The sequence below is a fragment of the Peromyscus eremicus genome, chromosome 7 (genome assembly GCF_949786415.1).
Source record: "Peromyscus eremicus chromosome 7, PerEre_H2_v1, whole genome shotgun sequence".
NCBI classification, from domain to species: domain Eukaryota; kingdom Metazoa; phylum Chordata; class Mammalia; order Rodentia; family Cricetidae; genus Peromyscus; species Peromyscus eremicus.
In genome coordinates, this window is record NC_081422.1 from 76,479,806 (window position 1) to 76,504,863 (window position 25,058).

Genomic DNA, 25,058 nt, shown 5'->3' on the forward strand with positions numbered 1-25,058 from the left:
ATAATATGAGAAAGTCAATGCATCTGCCTCATGGGACTGTTGGCCTCTCCTACCTTTTCTCTCTTATACCAAATCATGAAAAAGCAACACCATCCCTGCCCAGCCCTTGGTTTTCTTCTTTCATCTCTTTCTTTGTCTTGTCTTTATCTATGTATTCATTCTTTCGTTCAAAAAACATGAGCTGAGCACAGCATGTGACTCTCTGGGGTGCTGAGATGACAGCAGTGTGTAACCAAGCCCCAGCTTTCCTCCAGCTGTTAGTAGGAGAAGCTAGAAACACGCTTGATCAGCTGACTTCAGCCAGAACTATGAAGGAACTAAAGACAGAGCACTAAGAACAACAGGGCGGCCGGGCGGTGGTGGCACACGCCTTTAATCCCAGCACTCAGGAGGCAGAGGCAGGCGGATCTTTGTGAGTTTGAGGCCAGCATGGGCTACAGAGTGAGATCCAGGAAAGGAGCAAAGCTACAACAGGGCTCCTAATATGAACAGCTTGGTCAACGTAGGTCTGACAACATGCTATTCAGACAGACCAGAAGAAAAGTCAGAGACTGTCTTGGAATGAATTAGTGGTAAGAATTCAAGATTTCAGACAGAAGAAAATTCTAAATGTTATTAGAAGAGAAATGACTTGAGGTGCTTCAAACCGCCAAGAAGAAAAGAAGTATTATGGTTCAGTAGGCAGTTCCCGAAGAAAGCAAAAGTTGAATCGTACAGAAAAGTGTGAACTTGGCCAGGTGTGCTGTCTCACACCTGTAATTCCAGCATTCAGGAAGCAGAGGTGCCTGGGCTTCAGAATGAAGCCTGTTTCAAAAAAATAAATACAGATAAAAATGTGTGAGCTACCATAAGAAATTCAGATTTCTATTCAAGCAAATGAAGCAGTTAAAGATGTCCAAGCTCGAGATCAATCATGATCATAATAAAGCTCCGGTTTATTGTGCCTGTTGGTATAATAGAGAGTCAAGTAAGCATTCAGTGCAGTTCCGATTTGTTTCTTTGGATAATAAATAGCCACAGTCTAATCCAAAATGAATAATGTTCATTAAAACGGAAGCTTTCCACAAGTTTGTGTTTGTTTGTTTGTTTTATCATTGGCATTGCCTGATTTTTAATCCTTTCTAAACATTAGACTTATGGTTAGTCTGCTGTGCCCAATAAGACAATCCTGTGCATGTGATGGTTTTTCTATGACAAGGACCCTGGAAGTGTAAAGGAAGAAGTCATACTTCTTAAATTCTTCCTCAGACAGACACAATCTCAAGAGATGCAAAAGCATAACATCATCGTAGCCTTCTATTAAAAGATGCCTGTTTACCTACCGAGTAACATCAGCAAGGGAGGCTGACACATCAGTGTTTTTGCAGAGTGTAGCAAAGAATGCTACCTGGATGGAAGGCTCAGAGGTTAAGAGTGCTCACTACTACTATTTGGTTCCCAACATCCATATGGGGACAGCTCACAATGGCCTGTAATGCATCCAATGCCTTCTTCTGGCCTCTACCAACACACACACACACACACACACACACACACACACACACACACACACACTTCTTTATTTCTTTTTTAAAAAAGAATGTCAATTGCAGCTTCTTGGCCCGTGTTTACCTTCCTTCTCAAACAAATTCAATGGTATTCCTGTTCTTTTTGTCTCATATTTCTTCGGGCACTTTTTTTGTTTTATTTTATTAGTCTCTTGCTTGACCATTTTGGTTTCTTAGTTTGTGTTTCTGTGTTTTGTTTTTTCTATATATGTGAATTTTGTTTTGTGTTGTTGTTTGTTTTTTTAAAAAAGACAGAAAGAAAGGTCGTGGAGTTAGGTATGTAGAGACGTTGAGAGAATCTGGGAGGAGTTCAGGGAGGGGATAAGAATGATCTGAATATACTGTATGAAAAACTTTTTTTTTTTCAATTAAAAAAAATCTACCAGGTTTGCCTTTGTAAGAAACTAGTGTGGCTAGAGCAGCCTGTAACATTGGCAGTTAATTTGGTGAGGTTAGAGACAGGAGCAGAATTTAGGACATAGAGTAAGGAAATGAATGACATGAACTTAATGAACACCTTGGGCAATTCCAGTCTATACTGAAGGGCTCCTCAGTTTCACTCTTCTGCTGCTACCTCTAAAGAATTTATTCACTTCATGATCTTTAAATGAGTCAAAATACAACCCAGTAGAAGTCAGATTTAAAATATAAGAATACCTAAGGGGACCTGGTATCTAAATGTAAATGAAAGCAAAAACATTACTATGCTTTGGGAAAGTGTTAGACTCACATAAAACCAATATGGTTATTTCAGACCTTCTGCACAATATTCTCATTGTAACCTTATTGAAATATTGCAAAAAGATTAAAGTAGGACACAGACATGTGGAAGAAGGTACCTCCTCCCACCTGCCATTTTCCTGCGCTTTTCCATGAACAATGAATGTTCAGGAGGCTTAATGGGTCAGGACCTCCTACTAAAGTTTTTCATAGCCATCTGTGCCCCAAGGTTCATCAAAAAATCTTGAGAATGATAACTATGAATAAAAGCAAAATTTTAAGAAGTATGTACATACAGATTTTTGTAAATATACAAAATTTAAAACGTTATTGAAGTAAAAATATTTACATTATTTCTTTGATTAGACATACAAAATAAAATCTTGAATTTAGATTGTGTTTTTTATTTATTATTTTAAGAGACTTCTGAGTCACTGTGCTAATAAGACATTTTACTTTATTTAATAAAGTATTATTGTATATATTTCACGTATGTGGAGGAGGTGCATACTTGCTGTGGCACATGTGCACAGTTCAGAAGACAGCTTTGTGGAATTGGTTCTTTTCTTCCACCTTTAAGTGGGTTCCAAGATTAAATTCAGGTTGTCAAACAAGTATACTGCTCATGAAGCCAGGTCACTGGCCCCAGATTGTATTCTCAACTATTTTCTAATATAGCCTAATCAGCAGATTTCTCATGTAAAATGATGTACATAATATTAAGAGCGTATAGTACATAAGAGATATCTGAGAATTGGCTATGTTGAATTAAAGACTAGTCTGACCTTTGCAGTAGCTTGACCCAGGGTGCAGAACACAAGAACCCCCCACCTAAAATGCATCACCCAAACTTTCTCCAGCTGATACCTCCCAAGAAGTGGATTTATTCTAGTTGGCTTGAGGAAAGCTCTGCGTTACTCTTGTTGTTGATGTTGTTTTCTCACAACTCCTTCCTTTATTTTTTGTGTTACTCCCTTTCTTCAATGAAAAAAGTCTGAAGGCCTCTTTCCCACTTTTCTTTTCTTCCCTTATATTCCTCTTCTTGGGCAAAAGGTTGCCCCAGGAGCAAACATGAGATGATCTCTAAGGAATTAAGCTTGAATTCAAAGTAGGAGCAGTCTCCCAAAGCTTAAGCTATAAGAAATGTCTGACTATATTTTGAAATCCATTAAAATAACACAACACCACTTACTGAATAGCCATAGTAAATTATGTTATACTGTCTTGTTAGCAAACCAAATTTACCTTTTAAAAAATAGCATGTAATTTCACAAATGCTAGGTTAACAGAACCTGTATAATTAGGGTTCTAGTTTTTACAAAGTAGAAAATATGTTAATTCATTGCAGAGCCCAGTACATGAGAAAAGAAATCAGACAAGAACATGTTGAAAGACTGACTACTGTATTAGAAGCTGCTGTGCATTTCCTTTTTAAGTCAGCCTCATGTCCCTCACAGAACATTCTTACAAGCAGGAGCTACTGGCCAGTTGGGAAAGGAAATGAGAAAGGTAGTTAGCACACATGTGTTTAGGAAGATTCATAGCTAGATCAAGCAGAGTCAACAAAAATACACATTTCAGACACTGAATCTCCTGTGCAAGTGTTGGGAATCAGGCCTAGTTAGAGCTGGTTAGGCCAAGAGGCTCTACCCTCCTGGTAGATGTCATTATCAGATACTATGTTAATTATCAAGAGTATAGATTTTTTACAGAAAGCAAGTTTGTCCCTTTGTGGTTTGTTTTTCTGTTTATTTGGTTTTTTTGCTGGTTTTGTTTTCTCTTCCTGTACTGTCTTATTCTTCCACTTTCCACTCTGGGTTGACATAACAAAAAGGTGCTTACCAGATTCTGGCTACTTGATATTGAACTCCATTGTAAATAGAGGCTTTTCTCTGTCAACCCCATCCTGCAGCCATTTGCAAATAACAACACAGAGGCTTATATTAATTATAAATGCTTGGCTGATGCCTGAGGCTTATTACTAGTTATCTCTTACATTCGAATTAATCCATATTTCTTATCTATGCTTTGCCATGTGGTTTGTGGCTTGTCACTCATTTTCTACATGTCTTGCTTCCTCTTCAGTTGGCTGGCATCTGCCTCACCTCCACCCCTTCTTCATCTCCAGTTTGATTGTACTGCCTAACCTTATTCTGCCTTGCTATTGGCCAAAACTGCTTTATTTCTTAACCAATGAGAGCAACACATACTCACAGCATACAGAAAGACAATCCCACAGGACTTCATAGCCTCCTGAAATATAAGCAAAACATTATATTCTTTATGAACTAGACATTCACATTACAGTTTACTATGCTTTATCATATTATATCATATTGTTGTATATTATAGCAGTATACAAATGACTGAGACAGTCAGCCTACCTTCCAAACAAAAGGCTCCTCTTCTAGGTGAAGTTGCCCAAATTAAAGGGGGGGGGGTAAAAAGAACACAGAGCCATGTGGTCATTATAAAATGTTCATTTAGCCTGATCACAGATTTTAAATGTATAAAGGGAAATTTTCAATTGGAGGAGAAGTGCAAGGAGAAAAGGTGGGATTTATTATCATAATCTAGCTTTGCAGGAGTTGGAATAATACCCTTCAAAATATCCAGGTGCTATTCTCATAACCCATGATTATTTTAAAATAACAAGACACTTTGTAATTGTAATCATATTTATATTAAAATAGGGACATTATCTTATTTAATCTAGGTGTATCTTTGTTATTTTTTTTTTAATTGAGGCGAGGAAGATCTAGAGATGATAGTCATTTTTTGGTCATTTGACAACAATTACTGGATGTGTCCCATGTGACAAGTGCCATGCTTCATGTCAGGACACAGTGATGAGGAGATCAAACTCAACATGTTCTTGAGAAGAACCCAGAACTCAGCAACTTGAGGAAGCAAACACACCAAAATCACACTGATAAATATCTACCAAGTTCTGTAAGCATTCTTCATGAAGATATGTTCCTCAGATAGAGTAAAGAGATGCAAAACAACATCTAGTTGACATCCCAAGGCAGAGTGTCAGTTTGGAGGGAGGGCACCTGTTGACCATAGCAGCACACAAGGCTGGGATGGAGGGCAGCTGCAGAGGGAGTAGAAAAGAGACTAAGCCTGAAAGTGTGCAGCCGAGGTGCTCCTCCTTCATTCTGCAGAGAATGAGCACAACCCTCCCTTTAATAAATTGGGCATTAACATTTTTTACACAACCTGAAAAAAAAATTACTTAAATGTTTCTGTGTTTGAAAAGCAGTTAGCTAAGTATTACAGTACTACTAATAAAAATAATTATGTTCCACTTAAAAAAACAAGCTTAGTTCTTTTCTTCATTTCATTCACACAGAAGGAAAAGGGCTTGTTTCATTCGACATGAAGGTTGTACTTCAGTTACACACAAACACAATCTGGAAACATTATTTCCTTTATCTCAAAATACAAGTCACATATCTTTCAACTGAACAGAAAATATAAATTCCACCACCCTCAGAAGTGTGAGATAAATATAATTAGAGACAATAGCCAGAGAAATAAAAAATTATTTTTTTCGTATTGTAAAGAAATACACAGTATAGCACTTTAAGTGAGAAATACAGCCTTTCTGAAATCAGCTTAATACCAGAAAACAGAAGCCAGAACTGTTTGCTTAGACGTTGTTAGGGCAACAGCGATCAGTCTTACTCTTTGCCCAAACTTTAAATAAAATATAAACAGAATGCTGAAATCAGCTTAGCATCAGAAAATAGAAATCAGCACTGTTTGCTTAGACATCATTAGGACAATGGTGATCAGTCTTACTCTTTGCCCAAACTTTAAATAAAATATAAACAGAACTCTAGGAGAGGAGCTTCTGCTCCTGGAATTCATAAAAATTCAATATTAGAGATTTTCAACCCTAAGGGGGAAGGAGACTCTTCCTTTCATTTGATCTGAAGCTGCTTTATCTCCCAGTTGAACAATGTACATTAGGAAAAACGACCACAACAAAGCAACAAAAAAACAGTGCAGTGAAAAGGATAAATGTCGGGGAATGGCAGGGGAATACAAAAGGGAAATTTGCTGAGTAGGAATAGGAGGGCTCTGCGTTGCCCCTACCCCCAAACAATACATAACCAAAATTGGATAGATCCCATGCTTGCCACAGTATTTTAAAGATATTGTCTTTAAGGAATCTCTACTAAAGCATAGTTTATTGTTTAAGCATAGATTTATAAAAAAAAAAATTGGAGTTGGGAGGACTTAAAAGTTTATGTCACCTTCATAAGGTATCTTATCACGGCTCCTGAGTACTTAGCAAATATTCTATGCATGCTTCCCACATTCCTTCCACCTTAGGTGAGCCTTGTGAATAGTTCCAACAACTGGCCTATGAATGAGAGTGGCCTTTTGCTCCCCAGCTGAGTTCCTAAGGTTTAATATGCCTCCAGTCCCTTCCTTCTTAGTTTGTTAAGAGAGAGGCTTCTCAAGCAGTCTGGTCCCCTGACTGAGGAGACTGCCCATGCCTCACAACCTTCAAAGAGTCATGGGGACTAGGAAAGGATTATTGATTCTTTGAACTGCTAAGGTACTGAGACTTGTCTGCTGTGGCAGCTAATGGTTTAACCTAAAACATACAGCATGAAATGTGTTCCTGGTATAATAACATATAAAGTATTTGACACTGGCCTACTGGCATAAGGCAAAATAATCTTGTCAGAGGCAGAAAAGATAAAGACACAGTTATGAATAAACAATGTATTTTGTAAGGTTGATAAAATAGAAAAAGTACTATGTGCTCCCACACTTGTAGATTCAGGAACGACATCTCTGTTGTTTTCCACTGGGTGTGTCTGGTAGTATTTTCTGAAGCGATCTATAATTAGCACAAAAAAGCCAGCTTGAAAGCAGAACTTTAGGCCTTGCATGACTGAAAAAAAAAATTGACAATTTTCAGATTCTAAATGCTAGCTATTAGCTCAAAATTTTCTTTGATATTCAGAAGCAAATACAGCTGATCTACACTGGATTAATAAAGTTACCAGAGATCAGGTGGACATATGGCTAACACATTTTGTCAGGAAGCCCCTGTGGGCCAGCACTACATAGTAGAGAAAGTTATTTTAAGAAAGAAGGTTCCAGAATTTCAGAGAATGGTAGGGTTTAAATATACAGAGTGTTAGCTAAACTTAGAAAAAAAGTGAGCAGTTGTAGCTAGAGTTTTCCTGCCTGGCCCACAGTCAGGACAAATCTCTGTCATCTGCCAGTCCCACAGCTGCTCAGACCCAACCAAGTAAACACAGAGACTTATATTGTTTAAACTGTTTGACCTAATGGCTCAGGCTTCTAGCTATCTAGTTCTTACATTTTAAATTAATCCATTTCTATAAATTGCCACGTGGCTCGTGGCTTACCGGCATCTTCACATGCTGCTTGTCATGGCGGCGCGGCTGGCAGTCTCTCCCTCCTCAGCCTTCCACTTCCCAGAATTCTCTCAGTTCTCCTCTCTGTTAGTCCCGCCTATACTTCCTGCCTGGCCCCTGGCCAATCAGTGTTTTATTTATTGACCAGTCAGAGCAATTTGACATACAGACCATCCCACAGCAAGCAGTGTGTTAGAGAGTAAGTTGTGGCCTTCAAGAAAGTTACTTACCTTCACTAAATGTGAAAGGACTTTAAAATTATCTGGCTCCTGTCAAGGTCTAGTGGAATAGGTAAAATTTGTGGGAAAAATGAAGAAAGACTAACAATATACAACTTATTTAAAAATAATTTGTGATAATGAACCAAATACCTAAGTCAGCGATGTTTATTCCTCCAACAACAACAACAACAAAAAATCATTCATCAAATGTTTCCTGGAAGATTAATTGGTCAACAACAACAATAAAATGATCTTAGAGTAGAAGTCACAAATTAAAACCATCAATTATTTTATCAATGTTCTCCTCCAGTGAAGGAGCAGATTCCACAAGCTGTGACCACCATAGCACAAGGCATTCTGAGGACAAACAGCAGTGGACTGCCTCATTTTGCACCCTGACCTACAGAGATTCCCACTTCCCCTAAAAGTGTAACATGCTCATTCCTGCTCAGGGCCCTCAATGCCTCACTCTTTGGCATCATTAACATGGTAACTCTTGCATGTAAATCCAGCTGATGTGACAAAGAGAGGTCTTACATGCAGTTCTGAACTTTCAATACAAATAAATACCTGTGAAGTAAACAGAAAAGTTGTCTGTCTTCCATTGTCTTAGTTACTGTTCTATTGCTGTAAAGAGACACCATGACCACAGCAACTGTTAGGAAAGAAAGCATTCAGTTGGGGCGTACTTGCAGTTTCAGAGGTTTAGTCCATTAGCATCATGGCAGGGAACATCATGGCATGCAGTTGGACATGGTACTGGACATGGAGTTGAGTATTCTGTATTCAGAGCCACAGGCAATGGAAAGAGAGAAACACTGGGTCTTGCTTAGAATTTTGAAACCTCAAAGCCCACTTTTTGTGATACACTTCTTCCAACAAGGCATGCCTACTAATCCTTTTCAAGTAGTACTACTCCTTGATGACTAAGCATTCAAACATATAAGCTTATGGGGGTCATTCTTATCCACACTACTGTAGCCATATTTCTATATAAAATTCATACAGGCAAAAGATAGTCACACTGTCAACAAAGGCAGACAATAGGAGGCATGAAAGAGCCATTGTTTCTCAGTTCTTAAATTCCACAGGGAAGACCTGACTGGTTCCTTCCTTACAACTCCAGGCCAGGTAAAGAGTTCCCATGATGCTTCTGGCTATCCAATTCTTCTTTTTACGCAAGGAAACATCCTGGCTTGGGCACTGAGAATTTTCTATTTGCCTCCTGACTATATGATATTGAAGACCCACAAATTCCTCTTCTAATTCTAGGCTTTCTCTGTCTATTTAAAATCAGGTTGGCTGTGTCTCTGTCTTTACATTTCTTAAGTCACATATGAATTAACTGAGATTCAACTTATTAGGTAAAAGTTACATTTTAAAAATATTTTTTAAATTTATTTTTTGAGCATTGCATATATTTTGATCATTTTCTTTCTTTTCCCCCAATTTCTCTCAGATCCTCCCCCACCTCCCTACCCACACAAATTCATGTGTTTTCTCTCAAAAAAAGAAAGAACAAGAAGGAAAAAAGCAGAGCCAAGCATGGTGATCCATGCTTTGACCCCATCACTCATGAAGCAGAGATATGTGGATCTCTGTGAATCCAAGGCCAACCTGGACTACATAACAAGTTCCAGGCCATCCAACCAAGGCTACATAAGAAGACCTTGCCTCAAACAAAGCAAACAAAAACAAAAAAAGCAAACACATGCAATTTTTAAAAAAAAGTCTGATTTGTATTGGCACACTACTTCTGAGCATGGAGCCTGCCCTGGAGTATGGTTGATATTCCCAGTGTCACTTTGTTGAAGAAAATTGATTCCCCCTTCTCCTCGAGGTGAAAGTAAAAATAAAAATCATATAAATGCTAAATATACAGTCTACTTTAGTTTCAGTTTCAGCTGTGAGAAAGGGTCCTATTGCTTAATTAAAGGCACTCTGGGTTACCATTTCATATCTTTCTGCTGGTTTAACACAAAAATTTATAAATATACATGTGCTTTAGTCTTTGAATCATAATGTCCTCGATTAAATGAGTCTCACCATTTTGCAGGTCAAATATTAAGAGGTAGCTTCCCGGGATGACTCTGATTGTTCTTTCATAATGTTCCAGTCAAGACTGAGGTGAACTGAAGGACTGACGGGACTATAAGATTGGATTTCAAGGTAGACAACTCACACATTGGCAAGTTATTGATTATTGACAGGGAGCTTCAGCTCATTCTCATATATCCCTCTCCATACCTGCGTGTTCTCGTGACATGGCAGCCAGCTTTCCCAAATGACCCCAAACATAAGATAGGAACTAAAATATTTCATAAGGCATAGCCATTTTTGTAATATCTTTTCTGTAACAAGCTATTTGCAATTGATTATGAGTGCTATGCCAGAAAATATTTGAAAACTAAATATCTGATAAAAAACTGATATCCAATATATGTCAAACACAATTCAGTAGCAAAAAGAAAACATTAATAAACTGATTTTTTAATGAGCAAAAGAGCTGGACACCAAAAAATAAATATATACAAAGTAAAAGTAAGTATCTAAAATATGATCTATGTCATCCTCATGAAGAAAATAACACCACAATGAGATAATACCTTTTACCTACTAGATGATAATTATCAGTAAACAAGAAAAACATTAGAAATAACTGAGCTCCCTTGTTTGTTATCACATGGTTCATAATAGCCAGCAAACACAAGCAAACTAAGTGTTTGATCCTTGTATTCTTCTATTTTACATTTTCCTTTGTTATATCATTCAGCCATTCCATTTAAAATACTTTTCCAATATATGTAAACACTGAAAAAAAACTTTAAATATTCTCTTTGCTTGTTGGTGAGCTTATATAATAATGCACTCCAAGTAGCTATGAACCTTGTTTTATATTTTACTAAACCTTGTATTTTAATACTGACCTGTCTTTTTGTAGATCCTATTATCACTCAATTTCATCTAAACACAGTATTTTATTGTGTGGATAGAGCAATTTACTTTTTCTATCTCTGGTCAGTGAATACTTAGCTTAGATACACTTATTTTTACAATCTCAAACAATAGTACTCAAAATGTCCCAGAATATTCTGGGAATAACTAGGTCAAAACATCATTTATAGAATTAACAACAACCACCACCACAAGATGAACTTGGTCTACTTTGGTTTCTGTTGCTGTGATCAACACCCTCACCAAAGCAGCTTGATTTTGGCTTAAGGTTTATAGTCCTTCATGGAAGAACATCAGGGCAGGAACCTGGAGGCAGGAACTGAACCAGATATCTTGGAGGAACATGGCTTATTGTTTTGCCCTCCATGGCTTGCTCAGTCTGATTACTTATAAACCCCAGGGGCACATGCTTATGGGTGGCATTACCCATAGTGGGCTGGTCACTGCGGCATCAACCTCTAATCAAGAAAATACCTAAACAGACAAATCTGATGGAGGCAATTTCTTCCTTGACATTCTTTCTTCCCAAGTGGCACCAGTTTGTATCAAGTCGACAAAAACTACCCATCACAGGACTTGAAATAAAATTTTGTAACACCTCCTGTAGAGGGACTGGTGAGATAGCTCAGTGCCTAAGAGTACTTGTTGCTCTTGCAGAGGACCTAGGTTCTGTTCACAGCACCCATGTTTAGGCTCACCACTGACTGTAATCCAGTTCCAGAGAACCTGACGCCCTCTTCTGAAGTGGGCTCATGCACACACTTGGTGCACAGACGTATAATCAGGCACATACCCATAAAATGAAATAAATATACTAAAAATTTTAATCCTACTATAGATAAATTTAAATACTATATGTTTAATATTTTACTCTGTCCTGTTTTCATAATGGCTATATTTACTACATTATATCCCTTCCAACAGTGTCATAAATACACTGCAGGGATTATTTTAAAGGATCAATAAGTCAGCATGTTGAAGCTATGTCCTTGTTCATGGTGCCATTATTGCTAAATAATCAAATGGAATCAAGCTAAATTTTATCATTGGATGTACAGATAAAGTGTAGTACACATACAAAGAATAATATTGTTAGAATACGTCATTTGAAAAAACATCAGTGAGTTTGTAGGCCATTACACTAAGTAAAATAAGCCAGGCATCAAAATGCAAGTAATAGAATCTCACTTATATATGGGATCCCAAAGAAGATCATCTCCAAGAAGCTGAGATCACAGTGGTAGTTACTAGAGACTAGGGTAGGGGAAATATGTACATACATGAGGATATGAACTTGACACAATGAACAAATTTGGTAGATGTACTGGACACTGTGGTGACTATAATCAACAAAACAACAAGTACTGTGTTCATAAAAATGATTAAGAATATAGTTACCTACTAAGAATTAAGTACCTCATCATAAAACATATCAATAGACACATTAACTCAAGTGATTTATCTACCAACAACATATGCACGTATTAAAATATCATTCTGTATACCATTAAACATAGAATTTTGTCAGCTAAAACCACATTCAGGAAAAAATACATTTTACTACAGTAAAAACAAAACCAGCATTATTAATCAAGTAGGAAATAAAAAATTGCACAAAATCTTTCAGTTCTCCATAAACCATCAGACAAATTGTTGTTTCAGTAAAAGTATTGCCTAGTTTTCAAAGAAGCATTACTATATATAATGATAAAATATTTTTTAAAAACTAAGGATAATTCAAGCAATCTTAACAAAAAATAAAAACATGTCTGGGGCTTTGACTGACGAGATATAATCAAATGTATAACTATCTGGTTTTCTTTATGTGTGGTGCACACTTTTTTAGTTGAATACTTGCGTCTTTCTGACAAGACCAATACCAAATGTATGTAGACATAGGTAATCTCATCATGCGTCCAAACTGCAGCAAATAATGTTCAAACAACATCATTAGCATTTAATTTTCCTCCCTGCAACTAAATAATTACAGCAAATTTTCAAACTAATTAGGTGCATGAATCCTAATGATTATTGTCAGGGATGTTTGTTTGGTTCACAGTAATTGGCTGATGGTTTGAAGTCTCCATAGATTTGTCAAATCAGTTCTCCAGGGCCACGGTCAGCTTCAAGCTATGTGGCCTGGGACAGCTGAATGACTTTGATCACACTCCTGGAGAATGCGGGATCAAGAGCAAAGCCTGGAGTCTCTACAAATGATGTCAGACCTGCGGGGAGTTCCAGCTCTTCACCTATCCCATGCTTCATATTTTCCTACTGTCACCAGACCAGAGCTTGTAATGAAATTTTCCTATTTCTCCTGTGGCCATGCAAAAATTCAGTATGGATGCTTAATAAAATCAAGAAAACACATCAATTCATACTAAGCAAAACTTTCAGACAGTTTCAAATTCTTAAATACATAAATGTGCTTGAATATTCTATACGTCCATGTGGCTACATGAGGGATATTTCAATGTTCTATTTAATTCATTATTCACTTTGCAATTTATAATTTCTGATATTATTTGTGTTTTTGCAAAAGAATTACTTTTAAAATTTTATTTAGTTACTTCCTCTGGGAAGCTTTATCTAACTCCCTGAGTAAGACAACACCTGCTCTTTGTATGATAACAGTATTCACAATGATCATCTCTCCTCACTCTTCCAAGTCTCCTTGTACCAAAGTGTTCACATGTTCGTCTTTCCTTAGTGATTGTAGTCACTTGTGAACTCAGAGAGGTCCTTGTCACTTGTGTCCTGGCCAACTAGGGAAGGTAGGCACCTTCCTCACAAGGAGAATGACATTATGCTCTTTTCTCCTTGACCACAACTGATCTATTTCCTTTCACCATCACATCCTATACAAACTCCTCCTCATTTCCTTAATTATCTTCAAAGTATTTTTTTTCCTTAAAAAATCACTGTCTGATCTTCTGCTCAAATCAAATCATGGTGATAATTTCTCTACACTGTGTCTGTTTAGTATTTCCCATGAGCCAAATGGTATGCACTGTGCTAAGAAAGTGAGATGTACCTTAAAAAGGTCAGTATCCGTTCATAAAGAATTTGAAAACTAGTCACATGTAATTTAAAAATAGATTGTTATAAACCAATGCAGTCAGTGCTATAAAATGGAAAGGATTGGGGTTATCTAGTAGCACATATATGGAACTTGGCTCTCACTAGTTGAAGAAGGATTCAAAGAAAAAGACAGTTTAAGCTTAACTTATTGGTAGATTTAGCCAGAAAAGAAGACAGAAAGCAAATCTTAGTTTTAGCTTAATGTGTTTGGAGCACTGGGTACCAACTATAAAGGAAAGAGAGGAAGCTGGAAAATTAGTCATAGGAGCAACATACTTGCATGTAGTCTTAAGAGGTGTATACCTTTCCCAAAATATTGGTATAAAAACAACATTTAAACAAAGGTAAGATATAATCAAATTTAGCATTAGGAATGCCATGCCATCTGAGAGGGAGAACTGATTTGGAAGTGGGGAAATTTTAAATAAATAAACTAGTATATTCAAATTCTTAGGCAAGGCATCATTCTGTAACACAGATCACAATTCTGCATTGAAGAATTATGGGAAATAGAGAAAATCTGACTAATATCAGTAAAATGTGCTAAATCAAGTGAGGACTCAGTAGAACAGATATATTAATGATAATTCCCTGTTTGTTCTATAGGTCACTGAGAGGACTTCTCTAGGCTCAAAGGATGTTCATGCTATGTAGAGAACACACAGACATACCTAGCAAGTGAATATGTCTCTAATTCAACAACAAAGAAATATTAGATTAGAAGTTATCCTCTTGTAACTGATCACTGAAATCTTGACATTAGAAAGTTTAATTCAAAGTCTACATGAAAAATAAAAAAAGGAAGGGACAAATATGGGATCTTAGTCATCTATGAACATGTCAAGGGTAACCACTGGAAGAAAACATATAAAAACCTGTGAATAATAATAAAAACAATAAACAACAAAAGCCATAAGAAGACCACTGATGAGTGTTTAAAACTGTATATGCTTAGAGAAGAGAGACCCATTAAATCTGGCAAAAATGACTAAAACTTATATCAGTGTCAGAAAAGACATTCACAGTAGGTAAGGCCTCACAGCCCAGATTATCAAGTCATGAAGAGCAGGCATCTGAATTAAGAATCATGCTGAAAAGAGAGAGACATGCGAGGACAGTAGTTTGAGCAGTTAAATCACACTTATTTTTAACAGCCTTGAAAAAGGGCTAAAATTACAACCAAAATTAGTAATTAAGAAAATACAGATGATAACTGGATGAAATCCTTGTGAACATGACAGGAATAGAGATATTGGTATATTAAGAGTTTGCTATGACTGCTACAGCTAACTGCCAAGCTTGGTACTATACAACAGAAAATTATACATCTAGAAGTCAAAGCTTAAGACAGATTTCATAGAGCTGAAATTTAGCTGCCAACAAAGCTGCATTCTTTTCTGGAGACTATGAATCAATTTTGTGTCATTCTGTTTTTACATTTCCATTTGGGTGTGCCTGTGAATGCATGCAACGGGTGGAGAACAAAGAACAACTTGTGGGAAATGATTCTTCCCTAAGTTCCAGGGACAGAATGCAGGTTGCCAGGTTTTGAAGCAAGTCACTTTACCTGCTCAGCCATCTTAATGGTTCCTGTTTTGTGACTTTCAAAACTTGTTGGCACCACCAGCTTTCCTTAGTTTGTGGCTTTCTTGTCCATATTCAAACTCATCAATACACATCTTCAAATTTTCCTCTCCTTCTCTGACACACTCCTTTTCTCCAAATCCTTTTCATTGTTCCATCAAGTTTTAAGATATTAAATATTGAAAGTTGAGATCTGGGTAAATGGCAGTCAGTAAAGTGATTGTTGTGCAAACATGAAGACCTGAGATCTCTAGCATCTACATAAAAGCCAATGCACATTTATAACTCTACCATGGTGGAAAGTGGCAAGAGATAGACCCTAGAGATTGATTGACAGCCACATTCCATGAAAGAGCTTGTGTCAACACATACCATAGAGAGTGATAAAATAAAGCACTCCACATCAATCTCTGCCCCCATACTTTCATAAACCAGCATATGGAAATACATACAGACATGCATACAAATGAGCGTGTACATTCAACACACACATAAAGAATTGAACATCTCTTTAAGACCATTATTCTGCCACACAGGACAAAGATGGAAAGACAAGACTAGAAGAAGATAGTGTCTTAGTTACTTTTCTATTGTCCTGATAAGAAACCATGACCAAGACAGCTTAAAAGAAAGTCTTTAACATGGTGTTTAAGGTTTCAGGAGTCCATGACCAACATTATTGGGTGCGTGAGAGCAGACAGGCCAGCATGGCACTGGAGCAATAGCTGAGAACTTTCATCTTGAAACAGAACCAAGAAGCAGAGAGAGTTAACTGGGAATGGTGTGGGCTTTTGAAAAACTCAAAGCCAAGCCCCAGTGACACACCCCCACCAAAAAGGCCCCTAATCCTTTCCAGATAGTTCCACCAAATTGGGACCAAGTATTCAATAAATGACCTTATGGGGTCCATTCTCATTTTAACCACCACAGGCAAATAATCTGTGCTTCTTCCCTTCCCTGACTATGGAAGGGAAGTCAGGTTATCACATCTAAGAAGAAATGTGGCCAGGAGCTCCAATGTTCTTTAGCATCATTGAGATAGTGAAGTACATCAAGGATAGGAGGGCAAGTTTGCAGAACAGTGTGGTCTATGGCAAAGAACCTGACAATAAGTGGAAGAGGAGTCTGAAAAGGATCTTAGGGTGGAGACAGAATCCAGGGACAGTAGAAAGCATAAGGTCTTTGTGAAGGTTATGGCTCAGCATGGAAATTTACCCAGAAACACTTGGCCAACTAGGAACGGAGTTAAAGTAAATGGGTTTGGAATGAAGACTCATCTAGGATGTGCAAGGCCCCAAGTTTAATTCCCACCACAGAAAATTAACAATGAACCAAAGGAAATGAACAGATGGATTCTTGAATGGGGATCTCTAAAGGGGATTTGAGCAAAGATCTTGGTCAATACATGCATCACTGAAAACAGTGGTCTCACCATTAGGCTTGACTACATCTACTGTTTGAAATTTTGTAAAGTAAGAGCCTGCAGTGGTGATCCTGCCTGTAATCCCAACACGAAAGAGGCTAAGGTGGGAGGATTATAAGAGGCCAGACTGGGACACATAATTGTTTCAAACTCCCTCCAAATTAAATTATATGATGCTCAAGATGAGACAGAGAGGGAGAGAAGGAACAAGTGAGGAAGTGGGGGAGAGTGGAATGGGGAGAAAATGAACAAATGAATCCTTAGCTAGAGAGCTGTTGTGAAAATATCCTTATGCATGCAAATCAAAATCAAGCTGGCCACCAAAGTGGCATGATGGAGCTCCAAACATAAAAAGGGCACAGGATGATTTTTAAATCCACCATTGCTCTTCTAACACAGAGTACTCACTTACAAATTTTCAAACATAGTTAGTTTAATTTTACTAAAAGTTTATTTTAGTTTAATGTTAATCATCAAATAGAAAGGTTTCCCCATTGTTATAGAGTAGACACACACACACACACACACACACACACACACACACACACTTTACTACATAATTATTGACGATTAAGTTGTCATCAGACCCCTGATTTGAATAACTTAATTGCATCTCCCACATAATCTGCTCCTGTCAGCTTCACATTGGATTCCATTGTCCTCATTTTATTAATCACAACTCACTAACATATAAAGCCAGTTTCATTGGTAGATCAAAGCCTGCCAGTTAGTATCCTGAAAGAATATGATAATAGCATTTTGTGCATTGTATTTTTTGAATTTTGATAACAGAATTTTGTTTCCTAAGCCTTTATCAACTATGAAACATTCTTGTAATGGTTTCTTAAACCATCACATTATATTTTTGTTTAAACAATCCATTTGTTTTAGTCTTAGCTCATAAGCACAAAACCTTCACAGTGGCTGTAGTGGATTTTGAAGATTTTTGAGTCACTTAGGCCATCAGGTATCTCATGAGAAATTTTGCTAAACTGAAGATGAGAAGAAAACTAAACATTTGAGAGAAGCCTGGGTTTGAAGTCTATTTTGTCAGATCTTAAAATGGCTACACCAGCCTGCTTTTAGGTCTGTTTGCTTGGAATATCTTTTTCATCCTTTTACCATGAGGTGGCATCTATCCTTGATGTCAAGATGTCTTTCTTTGATGTCTCAGAAGGGTGATCCTTGTTTTGAATCCATTCTGTTAAACTGTGTCTCTTTATCAGGGAATTGAGACATGTGGAGAGTTATCAATGAGCAGTGCTTATTAATTCCCGATATTTTGTTGTGGTGGTGTGGGCTTTTCCCCCCTTCTTTTGATTTTCTTGATGTATTTTTTTCATTTCATTCCACTGTTTGTGCTTTCATAGATTTCTTTAATGGATTTATTTATTTCCTCTTTGAGGACCTCTAACATATTCATAAAGGGTATTTTGAAGTCCCTGTCTAGTGCTTCAGGTTTTTTTTGCATTGATCAGGACCTACTATAGTAAGGTTGCTGGGTTTCATTGGAGAAATACTGTCCTGGCTGTTATTGACTGTGTTTTGATGCTGGCATCTAAGTATCTATGTTTGAGATGACTCTAGGTGTGGATATCTGGTTTTGTCTTTGGTGAGTGGGTGTTCCCCTCTTTGGTTTCTTTCCCTTCCTGGTTCTTATGAGAGTATGATTACTGTTGGTTGCCTGGTAGGTGATGCCTCTGAGATCCTGCCTGTGGTGACAGGAGTTCCTGTGGTGAGCCACAAGATTATGTTATAAGAAGTCCAGTTGTATATTAAAGCTATACCTTGACCAAGTCAAGGGTCAGTCAAGTGGCAAGCCATCTAGCATGGACTATTTGGTGTTACGCAGCTTAATATTCAGTTGTGCCTTGCCATGAATTTCTTGTGCTCATAATTCTCCTAAAACGTGTATGTGTGTGTGAACCTCTGTCTCAAAGTACTTGGATAAAGTCATGTAGATAGAACTTTCTGCCTCTGAGCCCCTGGCTCCTAGGGTTAATCAGAGCCAGGAGTAGAGAGCAAGTAGAGATGGAGGGTGAAGAAACAGGGGAAGAAGATGAGGCTGGAAGCATAGGAGCTTAGTTGTTAGCAGGGCTATGAGATGGCAGTAAAAGAGGGGACAAAGAGGAACTGAGTGTCAGGATGGAACTGAAGCTATGGAGACAGGATTTCATCCCAGAGAAATAAAGTAAACGGACAAAGAGCTTGGTGTATCTAGATTTATTCCTGCCTTGAATGCCTGGCGGAGCTGTAGCTGTAAAGACAGAATTTTGCCTTAGAGAAATAAAGCTAACAGACATAAGAGCATAGTGTATGTAGATTTTTTTCCCTCAGATATCCCATACCAGACATAGTGTCTTCCCTGGACTCTGGGCAATCTATAAGTTCCAGTAAGAATGTGTTTTTTGGTATTTGCAGCTGACACTTAGGGCAGGGGATAGGCTAGAAGGAGGGGTGGGGTGGTGCATGGAGGGAGGAAAGCAGGGTGTACTGCCAAGATATGTTTAGTCTCTTGGGAACTGGAGTCCAGAGGGAGAAGAGGCCATAGGCTGTGGTCTGCTACACAGTTGGGGATGAGACTTGGAGATTGGGTTTGAAGGAGGGAGAGTGAAGATCTAAAGATCTCCCACCTGCTTGCCTGGCCAGTGGAAGGTGGCAGCTGAGACAAATGGATGGGGTGCTGAGGGAAGCTGTAGGAAAAGATCTGTGGGATCTACTAGAGGTGGGGGCAGAGAGAAAGAGGGAGCCACAGAAGGTGGTTTGCTGAAGAGCTGAGGATGTGCCTGGGGCCTTGGAATCGAAGGAAAGTAGCAAGAGTGAAGGTCTGATGATACTTACCTATTTCCCTTATGTTTTGCCTTATTGGAAAAAAAAAAAACTCTTTTTGATGGGTGTAAGATAAACTCTCAATGTAGTTTCAATTTACATTGTTTGGTAACCATGTTAAGTTCACAGAATATATGGCATTTGATCTTCTTTTGAGAAGTGTCTTTCTAGAACATTTGTCCATTATTAATTGGATTATTTGTTCATCCGATGGTAGTTGTCATTAGTTTTTTTTAATGTTTCTATAAATGTCAGATGAATACCTGGCAAAGGTTTTGCCTCATTATATAGACCATCTCTTCCTCTCTGTTGATTGTTTCCTTTGCTGAGCAGGATGTTCATAATTTCCTATAATCCTACCAATCAATTCTTGCTTTTGTTTCTTGGGCTGTTTGAGTCCTAACCTCAAGAAATCTTATCTAAGCCAATATCTTGAAGGATTTTCCCTTGGATTTCTTCCAGAAGTTTGAAAATACATTATGGACATACATTATGGTCTTTGGTCTGGTTGATGTGCTGTATAAGAATGTAGCTCAAACATCAATTTCTATATGTAGATAATAATTTCCCAGCACTTTGTTGAAGAGGGTATCTTTTCTTCAGAATATGTTTGAGAGACATTAGCAAAAATGAAGTGGCTAGAGTTGAGTAGATTTATTCTTGAGCCCTCCATTCTACTACAGTACTGTGTGTATCTGTTTTTCTGCCAGTGCCATGTTGTTTTAAATACTATGGCTACGTAGTAATTGGAGCTCAAGGCTGTGATATCTCTAGCATTGTTCTTGCTCAGGATTCTTTTGTCTATTTGAGGCTTTTGGTGCTTCTGCATCATTTTAGAATTGTTTTTTCTAGTTCTCTGAAAGTGCCATTGGGCTTATGATGAGGGTTATGTTCAATCTATGTAGAGAGCCGTGCGGCCGCACCACAAAAATGGCGCCAGCATCCGGCTTCCGCCTTCCCGATGGCAGGTGTTCTATGGGATAAACAACTCCTTATTTGGTTTGGGCGTGGAATCTGGCTTGCTTGTGTATGTCTGACCCTATCGGCATTGTCCACGTGGCACTACGGGGTTGGTTGCCCAGTGGCTATAAAGGGCGTGGGCTGGCTTTCCCGAGAGTCAGAAGATGGCTTTCCCCGGGGTCAGAACATTGTCTCAAGGTTCCTGAATAAACTGCTTGGAGAAGAGCCTGGTGTTGCGTCTTCCTTGCTGATCGAGGCAGACGCGACAAGTGGTGGCCCGTACAGGGAACCTTTAAGGCTCAGAACTCTTTGCAGTCAAGGCAGTGCACTGGTAAGTCCCCAGGTAAGGTGGGGATCCGCGACAAAAGCGGGAAAACGTAGAGCCGCGACAAAAGCAGACGGGAAAATTAAAGAGCAGAGCCACGACAAAAGCAGACGGGAAAATTAAACAGTAGAGCCGCGACAAAAGTGGACGGGAAAATTAAAGAAAGTGAAAACAGGGGAAGGCAAAAGTGCTGCTAGTATCATGGGCGCAACTTCTTCGCACCCAACTTTTCTGGCTCTTAATGAGCTGCTCCTTTCAAAGAAATTAGAGATTAAGAAGAGTACTTTAGAAAGATTTCTAGAGGAATGTGATGTCGTGGCACCCTGGTTTGCAGTTTCCGGAAGCCTCATGGTAGCTTCCTGGGAAAAGTTGGGCTGTGATCTAGACTTCGCTGCAAAACAAGGGACGCTTAAACATGGGGTTAGACCAGTTTGGAAATTAGTGAGAGGGTGTCTCGAAGACCAGCGCTGCAGCGATGTGGTAGAGAATAGGCAGGCAGCCTTAGAAATGTTGCAGGAGGAAAGATCAGAAAAGGCCATGTCTGCTAAAGCAACGTCTACCAGAAGTAAAACAAAAAAGGGGGAAGAAAAAACAAAGTTATATCCTGACCTTTTGGACCTACAGTGTTCCGAGTCCCCTATCTCTTCCCCTGATTCTGATGATGTAGAGTCATTATGTGAAACCTTGCAGAGCGTGAGAATAAGAAAGAAAAGGGGTAGAAATCGCTGGGCGGTGGTGGTGCACGCCTTTAATCCCAGCACTTGGGAGGCAGAGCCAGGCGGATTTCTGTGAGTTCAAGGCCAGCCTGGGCTACCAAGTGAGTTCCAGGAAAAGCACAAAGCTACACAGAGAAACCCTGTCTCGAAAAACCAAAATAAATAAATAAATAAATAAATAAATAAATAAATAAATAAATAAATAAAAAATTAAAAAAGAGAAGAAAGAAAGAAAAGGGGTAGAAATAAAAGAAAAAGAGAAAGAATTAAAGGATGTGAGTCTGAGTGTGGAGCCGCTCCCTCAGCTCCTCCACTGTATCTGGAATCTGCCTCCATGTCTAGAGTTGTCTCTATGGGGAATTCTTTTAACCCGGAGGTTTGGAGACAGGTTAGAACTGAAATGCAGCTAGCTTGCCCAGTGTTTCTCAATGCCCAGACTCAACAGAGATACCATGAACCTTTGGATTTTAAGGTCATCAAGTCTCCAGCAGAATCTGTCCAGACTTATGGCATCACAGCCTCATATACTATTGCTCAAGTGGAGGCTCTGCACAGATTTTGCATGACTCCATCCGATTGGATGAATCTTGCTCGAGCATGTCTCAGCGCAGGGCAGTATTTAGACTGGAAGGCATTTTTGATAGAATTTGCCAGTGAACAAACTGCGATTAACAGGGCTGCAGGTGGAGGTCAAGCAGCTTGGGATGTAGACATGCTGCTGGGACAAGGCCGATTTGCCAATCAACAAAATGGATATCCACAGCAGGTTTATGACCAGATAAATCAATTAGCAACAAGGGCATGGAAGTCCCTACCTAATAAAGGGAAAGTGAGCGGCAACCTTACTAAGATCCTTCAGGGACCTATGGAAACTTTTTCAGATTTTGTGGCCCACATGGTCGAGGCTGAAGGCAGAATCTTTGGGGACCCAGATGCCGCAATGCCGCTTATAAAGCAGCTAGTTTATGAACAATATACCAAAGAATGCAAGGCTGTGATCACCCCTTATAAGAACAAAGGTCTAGAAGTATGGATGAAAGTGTGCAGAGAATTAGGGGAACCTCTAACTAATGCAGGCCTTGCGACTGCAGTTATGCAACTTAGTAACAAGAAAGGGGGGAACACTGGGGCATGTTTTCGGTGTAGAAAAATGGGCCATCTCAAACGTAGCTGCCCTCAAGGAGAAGGTAACCAAGGAATAGGGAGGAGCCAACGCCCTACACAGCCTGGACTTTGTCCTAGGTGTAAAAAGGGGAAGCATTGGGCGAATGAGTGTCGATCAGTCAAGGACATAAATGGTCAGCCTATAACAACGGGCAATCTTTCAAAAAACGGACAGCGGGGCCCTCGGCCTCAGGGTCCGCAAATGTATGGGGCTGTGGAGAATCAGGAGCAAGGCGGGAACCCGGAGCACTGGCCAACCCTCCGTCACCCGAGGAACCGCAGAGAGCCACTACAGGCTCAGCAGGGTTGGACCTCCGTGCCACCACCAGACTCATACTGACTCCACAGATAGGAGTACAATTAGTGGAGTCTGATTTTAAAGGCCCTTTGAAGCCGGGCACGGTGGGTTTATTGATAGGAAGATCCTCCACCACCATAAGAGGTCTTAAAGTACACCCAGGAGTGATTGATCCTGATTATACTGGGATCATGAAAATTATGGTTGTGTCTCCAAAAGGAATTACTGCCATTTCACCAGGTGATAGGATTGCACAACTAGTTTTATTACCCAGTTTACATGAGTCCTATCCAGCCGCTGATCGAAATAGAGGAAATAAAGGCTTTGGATCCATGGGGACAGATTTAACTTTTCTGTCCCTTAACTTAGATCAAAGACCCACCTTGCAATTAACTATTAATGGTACCAAGATAACGGGACTCCTGGACACTGGTGCAGATCGGAGCATCATTGCCTGCAAAGACTGGCCCCGTGGGTGGCCAGTACAAGTCTCCTCTCAAACTCTACAAGGGCTAGGATATACCAATTCACCAGATATTAGTGCAGGACAATTACAGTGGCAGGATGAAGGGGGCCATTTGGGTGTTATGCAACCCTACGTCCTCAAGCTTCCAGTGTCCCTTTGGGGAACGGATCTTATGCAATCTATGGGATTCAAATTGAGTAACGAATATTCTAAGGAGTCTCTGGAAGTTATGATGAAGATGGGATGTCATCCTAGGTTTGGTTTGGGGAAGTTTCTCCAAGGCAGAAAAGATTCAATTCAGGCGCAGAGTAGACCACCTAGGCAGGGATTGGGTTTTTCATAGGGGCCACTGAGGAAGGAATTCCCATTTCCTGGAAAACAGAGGACCCGGTATGGGTACCTCAGTGGCCACTTTCCTCTGAAAAGTTATCAGCAGCAGAAGAGCTAGTAAAAGAACAGCTTGAGGCTAGACATACATGACCCTCTGTGTCCCCTTGGAATACACCTATATTTGTCATTAAAAAAAAATCTGGAAAGTGGCTATGGTTACATGACCTTAGGGCTATTAATAATCAGATGCAGGTCATGGGTCCAGTGCAGTGAGGGCTACCACTTCTATCAGCTCTGCCAGCCTCCTGGCATATTATTGCCATGGATATAAAGGATTGTTTCTTTCCCATTCCCTTATTTCAAGATGATAGTGCCAGATTCGCCTTTACTCTCCCTTCCATCAATCATGAGGAACCTGATAAGAGATATGAGTGGGTGGTCTTGCCTCAAGGCATGGCTAACAGCCCCACTATGTGTCAGATCTATGTGGCTGCAGCTCTGGCGCCCATGCGGCAGCGTTTTCCCATAATAAGATGTGTCCATTACATGGGTGATATCCTCCTTGCCGCAAAAGATGAAGGAATATTAGAGGAAGCTTATTCCTGCTTGGATGAAGCATTAAGAAAGAAAGGTCTTTGCATTGCCCCAGAAAAGGTTCAGAAGAATGGGATCGCTCATTATTTAGGCTCTAATATAACCTTTAATCAGGTTGTCCCACAAAAGGTAGAGCTGAGGAAGGATCATCTTCATACTCTTAATGATTTCCAAAAGTTATTGGGAGACATAAATTGGGTCCAAGGGAGTTTGCATATGTCCAACTATGATTTGAAGCCTCTTTTTGATATCTTAAATGGAGATCCGGCCTTGGATTCACCAAGAGTATTAACTCAAGAGGCTAGGGATGCATTGTAGAAGGTAGAAGATAGACTACAAAAGGCATTCCTCATGAGAGTCCAGAGTCCAGACAAGATTAGCTTATGCATATTGCCTACCCTTTTACAGCCTACAGGGATTTTATGGCAAGATGGACC